The following is a 10,799-nucleotide window of genomic DNA, read 5'->3' as shown; positions in this document are numbered from 1 at the left end:
GTTGTGATAGTGTTAATAGCGATAATTGGTAACATACAAAATGCATTTAGTAAGGTCAAGGCGACAACTACACGTGAAAGCGGCAATTAGATTAGAGCTTCCAGTAAATTGTCCAGAGGGTGTACAATTTTCCCTGTCTGTTCTACAGACATTTAGGATTTGGATAAAGTTGAGGTTAATTTCATCGTCGCTTGTATATTAAGTTTCTTTGACTTAAAATCAAAAGTCAATCTAAAGAAATGTATTAATGTTCATAAACGAAATAGATAGATATATCCACTATACGAAAACATAAAAAAATATAATATCTATTATATAATAAGGTCGTTTTGCCGCGATCTCTTTAAGACGTCGTTAGTGTCTGCAACGACAAAATGTACATGTGGTACGTTGACAATTACATATACACGCTGCATATAAAAACATGCAATATCATAATTATACGTACCCTTGTGCAGACTAAATATGCACACATAAATATATAATATATACATCAATCATATGGAGAAGTGAAGTAATGCCTGCAAATATCTCACTACTGGGCAATGGCTTCCTCTCTTTATGAGTAGAATGTTAGGTTAAGCTATTTTGGCATAATGATTAAAATAATTGCTTGTACTTTTAACATAGAAAGTTTTATATACACAATCTAAGTTTCATATTTTCAAAAATACACTACCATACCATATATCAATAAAAAATAATTTACAGTAACAGCCTGTTAATGTCCCACTGCTTGGCTAAGGCCTCCTTCCCCTTTTGAGGAGGAGCCTATTCTAACACGCTGCTCTAATGCGGGTTGGTAGAATACACATGTGGCAGAATTTCAATGAAATTAGACACATGCAGGTTCCCTCACGATGTTTTCCTTCACCGTCAAGGACGAGATGAATTATAAACACAAATTAAGTTCATGAAAATTCAGTGGTGCTTGCCGGGTTTAAGCCCACGATCATCGGTTAAGATTCACGCGTTCTATTAGGACATCTCGGCTTTAAAGAAAAAAAAAATTAAATGTTTGTAAAATAAATATAATGCATGGATATTTTTAGCGCTTTAAAATGCTTCCAGAATTTATTTCTCTGTATTTGTACTTTATATTATACACCTGTAATTGTACCTTAACGTAAAATACAATGAATTTTTAAGTAAAATAATTTGAGAACAAAGTAAACCTTTGTGTTAAATAACGTTTGCAAAAAATGCTTTGAATAAATGGCACCCATGCTTTTGAATAATCAATTCGCCACACGTTGCGGCGGAAATATTTTGTCGTTCGTTCTCCACAAAGTCCTAAAGTGTGACTAAAGTACGGTTATTTAACACCCATAATGCATTTTTGAGAAGTGTTTCTCTAACAATAGGTCAATGATTATGTTATATTGGTTGTAAAGTTAACTCGCTGTTGTCCAGTCTATTGTTTACGCCAGAAGTGACTTACAAAGTTTTATACTATCTGATGTTGTATGTTAAGGGAATAAGGTATATAATTGTATACATAATTTTTAAAGTGACATAGTTTTGTATTTGCATCGGGACGCGTGGGGCTTGTGATTTATATTCATCTTTTGTTTTTGGCTGTTTAGCCAGTACCAGTATCAATGGCAGACGGGCTACGAAGGTCGTTATTCTTGCATTGTGCCACCAGTATTGTCTTTAACGACATCGTTAGTAAGTAAGCGGGTGGTCTTGTGCATTGAAATTCTATTGATGATGTGATAAATCTTCACCTATCGTGTTATTACTGGAAACGATTCTCTTAATTGTTTAGATTAAAATGGAATATATTATGGAATACATTAAGTGAAAATATAATATTCGTTAGTATGTCTAATAAGCATCGCTGCATTTTTACATACTTATTTTATATTTATTGTCTTGTCCTTGGCTCTAAAGATAAATATTGGGAGTAAACCGGCATATGTCGGATGAAAATGCCACATAAATAGGCTCTATTAATATAATAATAATACTCTCCCGACCGATTTCGGCCACGGCGACCGCTTCAACTTCCTGCAAAAAAAGCAAAAGCGACCACGGTGTTACACACCCCCAGAGCCGCCCATGTGCAGGCCTCAGACAAAGCCCGGATTGCATCAAACCGGACCTCTCTACCTTGACCCATCGCCACAGGACTTTATTGATATCGGAGTCCTTATACGGGAGCAGTCAGTTACGCAGGAGATATTTCAGTGCACAAGCGTACGCGCAAAACGCAGGTGCACACCCTCGTCTCCTCCTTCCTTGATCCAGTGGAACGGGAGACCGCTACGACTGGAGGAAAGATCCCATGATGTGTCTGGCCGACAATAACTGTGCGCCTTCTACTGTCGCCCTAGGCCGTCCACCTTGCCTAGCTACCTCGCCAGTTCCATTAAGCCCGATTGCATATCTGCGTTGGGTTGCTTTCCCCGCCGAGATAGACTTTATGCATTAAGCGGGAAGGATCCGCTTGTAGGTCCACCATTCTAGCAAACCCCCCTCAACCAGGTTTAGCCCGCGAGCCAACGCGGTTACCAGGGTATGGCCGCTGCATGCACTACAGCTTCTTGGAGCCACTGGTGAGAGATTGCAGAAAGCCTGTGATTAGCGAAGCCACACCGCCCATTATGGGCCGGCTGGTGAAGCCCCGAAAGTATTCACACTAGGCTCCCCACTATACTCCTCTATTAATATTATATATCTAGTCTATTAATATATACCATCTATATACATAAACGTTTAATAAAATGTCTACGAAAGCGTTGAAAATTATAAAGCTATTTTCATCATGTTGCTTTAAATCTGCTGTCAATTCGTAGATTTTTTCTTAACTATACGATACAAGGTGATATATTGCTTTAAATATAACAAAGAATGTTCTGGTCCGTTTGTCAAAATAAAACGATATCGGCCCACACGTTATAGGGAATGTCACATTCAACAAAAACGTCACACGCATCGACGATTTACTATTTTCCGAAAAGACGACAAATAGGCAAAAAAGGACTTAAGACGTATTTTGTTAACGTGGATTTAAAACTACTATTTTATAAAAATCATTGATTCCTTTAATTCTCTATACGCGGCTCAGCGGTTATAGGATAACATAATATTTGTATGTTTTCGATGCTGCCGTTGATGATGTTGTGTCCGAATGAAATTATTAGCTTCTCATCTAATTATTATTTTGCTGGATATTAAATTAATGTTCCAATAACTCTTGTGTCAAATAGCAATACTTTGATATAATTATATATGTACAATATGAGCTATATGAACAATATATTTTATATTTATTTGGTTTATAAATAATCACAGACTCTAAAACATAGATATAAAAAAAATTAACATTAGAATAGCTAAATGTATTGATTTATTATGAGTAAAAATGTCATGGATGCTAAAACATAAATGAGAAAATTAAAAATAATAAAATAACAAAGAATTGTTATTATTAAAACAAAATTATATAAATAAAATATATGTACAAGTAATCTAACATTTTAGATCCCGTTGTTACCGGCGCATTGATAGAGGAAAAACTAATCTTTATTTCTTAGTTTTAATGCTAAGTCTCTTTAGCTCGTCTGCCTGACAGTTGATCCTAAGCTTTTGGTATCTTTTGTTTTCATTTTGGTGGTTATCTGTAAGTTTATATAAAAAAATGATACTTTTTTTTTCAAATGTAATACTTTGTACAATCGTACGTGTAATGGAATTGTCTATGATTAATACATTACCATAGGTTATATTGTTGGTATCTGTAATGAGGAAATAAATTAATGGTCATGGTTCAAGCGGTGTTCTAATAAACAAATCTCAAAATCATCTTTACGGTATGTTCAAACACTTTTATTGCCCAAATGCCATGATCCGCTCAAAAACTTATTACAAAACCGAAGTTGTATTGTTGTTCAGGGATGGGTGATCCGTGATGTCGTCTATTGTGCATCCTCGGTGTCGAACAATAGTTGACCATTGGAAACAACCTTTTGTTAACGGCAGCTGAATATTTCTGTTGAGAATATCTATCAGACCGAAATGTGGGATGACTTTCATTGTGAACTAACTCTCGCTAGCGATTTTATACGAGAGATCTAGACCATAACGTTTTAATTTTTTTTCGTTGTTTTTATCAACAAATTTAAATGTATTTTTGTCATACTATTTTAATTACTTTAAAAAATAAAGAAGTCATTAAATTTTCCACTATAACAAAACTGCCAAGATACATGTATCAAGCAATAGTAATTCCATTAAATACATTTTAAAAGCATTTGAAATATTAATGGAGACTGAATTTTTTGTAAAGAATAGGTAACCGAACGGTCAAATAGGCCACCTAAAGGTAAGTGGTTATCACCGCCTATAGACATTTGTATTGTAAGAAATGTCAACTATTCTTTACATCGCCAATGCGCCACAAACCTTGGGAACTAATATGTCATGTCCCTCGTGCTTTTAGTTAAACTGTCTCACTCAACAATAATACTAACTAGGTACTGCTTTTTTGCGGTTGAATGTCTGATGAGTGGTATCATTGGTTAGAGTGTATTCATTTGAATGTGCATTTGAAAAAAAGTATAAAGTAATATCAAAAATACTTTTCGCCCACGATGAAGCTACGGCTATCACAAATTTAGCTGACATTGATATATACACCGCTTTACAAACCATTATTTCGTAAATATGAATTCAAAGTGAGTTATAGTTTATCATATAAAGGGATTCATAGTAATAATCCTGGTTTATATGATGTATCGAACTCTATTATAGTTTGAGCAAAAAATACGTTTGGGTGACTTCATTCATTCACTGGGATTTTATAGTAGCAACTCTCGCGTCATCGTCTTCTATGGGACATATTTCTATCTGTGGATATTTTTTTTTCATTTATCACAAAGCTTTGTAACAAATAAATAAAAAGAATACATTCGTTTTATTGAACAGGAAACTTGAACAGCTTAGGAATGTCAGAAATTGAATTATGATAGAAACATAAAAAAAAATCATTTATGGAATTTTTTTTTTGATCACTGTATGACTTTTTAGACACAGCTCAAAAAATTAATGCATTATTTTTCTATTTCCTGAAAAATGGCGTGGACTTTTGCTTTCCCTCAGCCAAATAACCTCTCAGCTTTAACGAAGCAAGCAATAAAGAGACAAAATTAAAACGTACTAAGTGAAGTGCCCTTTAAGAGATTTCAGGGACATTCGGCATTAACACTACTACGGTAATGAGGTTGGAAGTGAAACTTTGGACCGTTTCCAGAATACCTGGTAAACATCTCTAGAAGCTATCGGGGTTACGATATTAAATCAATTTATAAGCATTGGCTTAAGAAGATAGCTTGCCACTTCACTTTAGTATTTGTCTATTATAATAATGAAAATAAAAATTGAAAACATTGAATAATATTGTTAAAGCTTAAACATTGCGTTTTTTATATAAATATATCTTACAAATAATTTGTGAAAGATACTTAAATATTTTCAAATTAATTTCGGTGCGATAGTAGGTTTTTTACTACTTAATGTGTCATATTTATTAATAATATTTTTATTGAATATATGAAAGAGACAAACTATGATAGGTTTGTCTCTCTCAGACTATAATTTAAAATATTTCCAAATATAAAAACGATATTTCTAAGTTTAGTGTAGGTTATTTGTATATTTTAATTTAACTTTTAGTATCCGTCTCTTCTAAATACAAGATTTCCATTCTCAATTATGTGGATTTGCATTGCGTCTCGTGAATTGTTTGAAATTCCTAGCGCTTATGTGAGTTAACAGCGTACAATCAGCAATGAAGAGGGATTACTGACGATCCAAGCGTATGATAATGATAATGATTGAATTATATCTACACAAATATATTTATATAATAGTAAAGTAACAGACAGTTAAATCACACTGCTAGGCATCGTTAATAGATGGCTTGGAGCTTATTCTACTGAAACATGCAAGTATATGCTAAAATTTCATCTAACATAAGTTCCGGCAACCCACCGGCCATCTAATGGTAGTTGGTCGCCCATAGACATTGGCGAAATATTAACCATACCTTAAGAAATATTAACCATACCTTAAGTTTACATTACACTGACTTACTGAATCTTCAAATCGCAACACAACTGAGTATTGCTCTTTGGTAGAATATGTTATGATGTGCGCGAAATCGATCAGGAGGACTTCAGTAAGTTAACAGATAAGCAGCCATCTTACTTCAGCAAAACGTTTTTTCCTTTTAATTACACACAAACACAGAGCTTTTTCCACAATACTTAACACATTTATTTGTTTATAATAATATGTGTATTTTACATTTATATTAAGATTTATTTATTACTTTGTATTTGTAATAGAAAAATGTTATTTTATGTATTATTACAGCACCACCTACATCATATCCCATGAGTTATTCCTTACACCGTTGGTTGCCTGGAAGAGATCGCTATGTAGCGATAAGGTCGCCAAAGTTGTATGCTACTCATTATTAAAGTAAATACAGATACTATGTTACCCATACTTTTTATATTATTGTGCCTCGAACTACTGTATCTAAGATCATATATTCCACTACAATTGACGCTGCCTGTATCATCCTTCAAGCTAGAACGCTTATTTGTAAATAATTAAGTTTTCCAGTATAATTGCTGCACACCTACATACCACACAGCACCACCTACATCATATCCCATGAGTTATTCCTTACACCGTTGGTTGCCTGGAAGAGATCGCTATGTAGCGATAAGGTCGCCAAAGTTGTATGCTACTCATTATTAAAGTAAATACAGATACTATGTTACCCATACTTTTTATATTATTGTGCCTCGAACTACTGTATCTAAGATCATATATTCCACTACAATTGACGCTGCCTGTATCATCCTTCAAGCTAGAACGCTTATTTGTAAATAATTAAGTTTTCCAGTATAATTGCTGATGACAAAAAAATTTAAGCAGATAAATTTACGCAAAGCCATCGTCAATTTATGTGTCGGATTAACTGTAGTAGCAAAATTTTTATTACGTTAAAATTTTGTCCTAAGCTCATCATGCAGTGACCTTTCGAGTTTGTAATATAACCTCTATCCCTTAAGTATTAAGAGTGATTGTCAGTATAGATCCTAAATACACAAAATAATTCAAGTAAAAACCGCGGCGCCATGCCCGTACTAGTTAAAATCTACATGGAAGGTTTTGAGAGCTTAACTCGACGCTGGGGATTAAATGTCCTCTAGATTAGTTTAACATGCAAACTTAACGATTAACGTGTCTTTTAACGCGACAGTTCTAACTTGATAGGACATTAAAGGCGGTGTTAAATTCCTAGAATAAAAGTCATTATGTATGTGTTTGTTAGCGCAATCTTATCTTGATATGTTGTTTTCAAATATTCAATATTTACCGTTGTTCGTCGACATTATATTTTAACTAGATTGGATGATGAGATAAACTTATATTTTTCATTTAACTGACATTCATAGACAATTTTTTCGTATACAATGCTATTTTTTTGGCAAAAGGCTTGCTTCTTATATCATTAATGTCAATCATAGGTTCTAAGATCTTATACGCATTGTTCCTGTAATTGCGCTAGGTTACTTCCACTGAAAAACCGGAACAATGATAGAAAGTATTGATATTTAGCAGTAGAATAATCAATCACTAGGATATAGGAATAGGAATCCAGAAGAGTGCTTACAGCTTACAGATTTACAGTACATATAAAGTGTTTCTTTTAATGGCAGTTTTATAATTTGTAAAATAATGTAACTAAAATTCTAGCTATATTCCCATACATCTCAAATATTTAGTTTACACGTACCATTATATTGATTCTACATTTTCAATAATATGTACGTGTAAGCATTTTGTCCTGACTGAACTAAAACTACTGATTCTAGGAAGTTGAAATTTTGTACGTAGGGTTTTATTAATTAAAAGGAAGGATTTGATGAAAATTTGAAGACGAACTCATATATGGAATCTAGTATCATAATATATAAGAAAATTTTCTTACCATAATTTAAAATAATATTTGCGATGAATTATTTAAGATGTAAATAAATAATCTTTTTATTTCAATTAATGCATAGAAGGGATATTACAATAGCCAAGCGAATTCTGATTACATAATTATAATAATTATTATGTCGCTCTGATCGTATCGGACATGGCGACCGTTGGTAACGTAGACTAGTCAACTGTGCATATGTTATAGTGTACAAAGGTGCGAAACACAGGTGTACTCTCTATTTCTTGCATTTTCATAATACGTTTCAATTACGAAAAGAGTACACGCCAAGGACAATATGGCTGTACGTGCTTTCCGTGATAAGGTAAACGTTGATAACTCCAGCCTGCCTCTATAAATTCCAAAAAACCAACAACTTTTCATTGGATAGACTCTAGCTGTTGTAGCTTTGTAATAAAAATATCTAATCACTGTATGACTGCATTAAAGCCTTACTGTATGTATAGATAATTTAGTCATCCGACTACTTTTGCCACATCACGATGCTTCTATTACTCAGTGCCACTTTAAACACATCGTATCAAACCAGCCGTCGTATGGAAATCAATTTGTCATTACGCCCGCATCTTGTTCTGAGCCTTGCATTGGTATGAATAATATTTTTATAAGTAGTTAATATTGATCGAGTCATCTATAATAAAATAATCATATAAGACAATAACAGCTTGCTTGATGTACGATACAACAGTACACGAACGCATGAAGCTTTTTCTTTATCTATTGGGTTTTGATTTTATTATCAAATGTAGATTCAAAACCAAGTAAGCTCAACTGAATTTTTGTTCTTTTATTTACAAAGTATGTGCGTAAGTTTTAATCTTATAATTCATCTCATGCTCGGCGGTTAAAGAAAAGATCGTAAGAAAACATATATTTGACAGTTGAAAATTTGCAACATGTGTATCTATCAACCTGCATTGAAGTAGCGTGGTGGAATAAACCTTCTCCACAAAAAGAGTTACTTAGCCCAGCAATAGGGTATTTACAAAATTTTACTGGTTTGGTAGTTAATTTAGGTAACAATAGAAAAACGTCACTGAAAAAGAACAAATACCTTCTTCAACTTTCAACAATGGAAATTATAATTTACTGTATTTGTTTATATTTCAATACTTATTGTATAAAATGTATTTGAGATGAGATGGGATTCCTGGCCGAATTCCAAAGTACCATTAGCATCAGTGGTAACTGTCTGTCTTAGTGGGATACCACGGGATCGCTTATGCTTGCTACCGAGACGCCAGGAACAACTTGCTAATTAATGTGGCTCCAGTGCAGATTAGTCGATTAATACTAGCAAGGTTCAAAGAGGTTTTATGTTTTTTTTAGGGCCATTTGTCGTAATATATAAACAAATTGACTGACGTATTTGGAGGCTAATTGATCAAAAAATCCTAAAATATCAAAAAACGTCACACATTTACTATACGTATACATTTTAAAAATAATAATTTATTATCGATACAAATAAATAAATTCAATACATAAGCAACAAGACTTTAAAAATAAATGTTTATTGATATAGATAAATAAGATAAATATCATAATAAAATCAAAATTATCGACAATATCATGCGCGTCACAATGTTTCTGTTTTGTTTCTTGATTTAATATAGCGGCAACGTCAATAGCTTAAAAATAATAATTTGTTATTTACCAAGATAAAGGCATTTAATATTGAGAGACAAATTTGTATAATATGTCATGAAACGAGTGTTTGACTGTCTATATGTTCCTAGATAGTTGTGTCTACTGTTTGCCGAAACCTTTACACTAGGCACGGAACTAAATTTAAACTTGATCGATACGGTTATATCCAGCTTCCAGCTCAGACATTGCAGACATTTTATTAATAGAACAACTATTTTATTAATCAGTTCTATGTATCCTCGATGGAATTAAACTAATCCTATACCTACATAGGTATTGTGTATGTATGTATGTATTGAGAATTTAGTCACAAAACTTTTTGTACGAATTTACTTAAACAAATCAGCTTCTTGTAAGCGACCGAATTACATTTTAAATTTATATAGCAGTAACAGTAACAGCCTGTTAATGTCCCACTGCTGGGCTAAGGCCTCCTCTCCCTTTTTGGGGAGAAGGTTTAGAGCTTATTCCACCACGCTGCTCCAATGCGGGTTGGTAGATTTATATAACACTGAAAAAAATCGTCTCTTAAAATCTTAAGTAGTAGTTTCATGATGATACATGATTACATTTTAGATTACATATAGTGAAACACAAATATCGATGGAACACGTTTTCTATTTTTGCGAGTCATGTAATTTTTTTTGTTATTAATCCATTTAACGGTATTGTTAAACTAATGTTAACAATACAATTATATATTGTTAATGAGCCGAGATGGCCCAGTGGTAAGAACGCGTGAATCTTAACCGATGATCATGGGTTCAAACCCGGGCAAGCACCACTGAATTTTCATGTGTTTAATTTGTGATTATAATTCATCTCGTGCTTTACGGTGAAGGAAAACATCGTGAGGAAACCTGCATGTGTCTAATTTCACTGAAATTCTACCACATGTGTATTCCACCAACCCGCATTGGAGCAGCGTGGTGGAATAAGCTCCAAACCTTCTCCTCAAAAAGAGGAGAGAAGGCCCAGCAGTGGGACATTCACAGGCTGTTACGGTTACGGTTACGATTAAACTAACTCATAAAGTCTGATGATAGGGCTCAGACCAATAAAAACGCTAGAGCATTTAAAATTATCGTAAAATTATTTATACTTTAACAATATCGAGGTA

The 10,799-nt window shown here is 33.4% G+C and overlaps 1 protein-coding gene across 1 annotated transcript in view; it reads left to right on the top strand.

Annotated features, from left to right (window-relative positions):
• Positions 1 to 238: 238 nt before the first annotated feature.
• LOC126781823 (sorting nexin-25) overlaps positions 239 to 10,799 on the top strand; it is a 368,238-nt gene continuing 357,677 nt past the window's right edge. Inside the window, exon 1 of the mRNA XM_050506888.1 lies at positions 239 to 249. The gene's annotated coding sequence lies outside the window, so the exon portion shown is untranslated. The remainder of the gene's footprint in view (positions 250 to 10,799) is intronic.

This window comes from Nymphalis io, chromosome 4, assembly GCF_905147045.1.
Source record: "Nymphalis io chromosome 4, ilAglIoxx1.1, whole genome shotgun sequence".
Classification (NCBI taxonomy): domain Eukaryota; kingdom Metazoa; phylum Arthropoda; class Insecta; order Lepidoptera; family Nymphalidae; genus Nymphalis; species Nymphalis io.
This window is presented reverse-complemented; position numbering and strand designations above follow the sequence as displayed.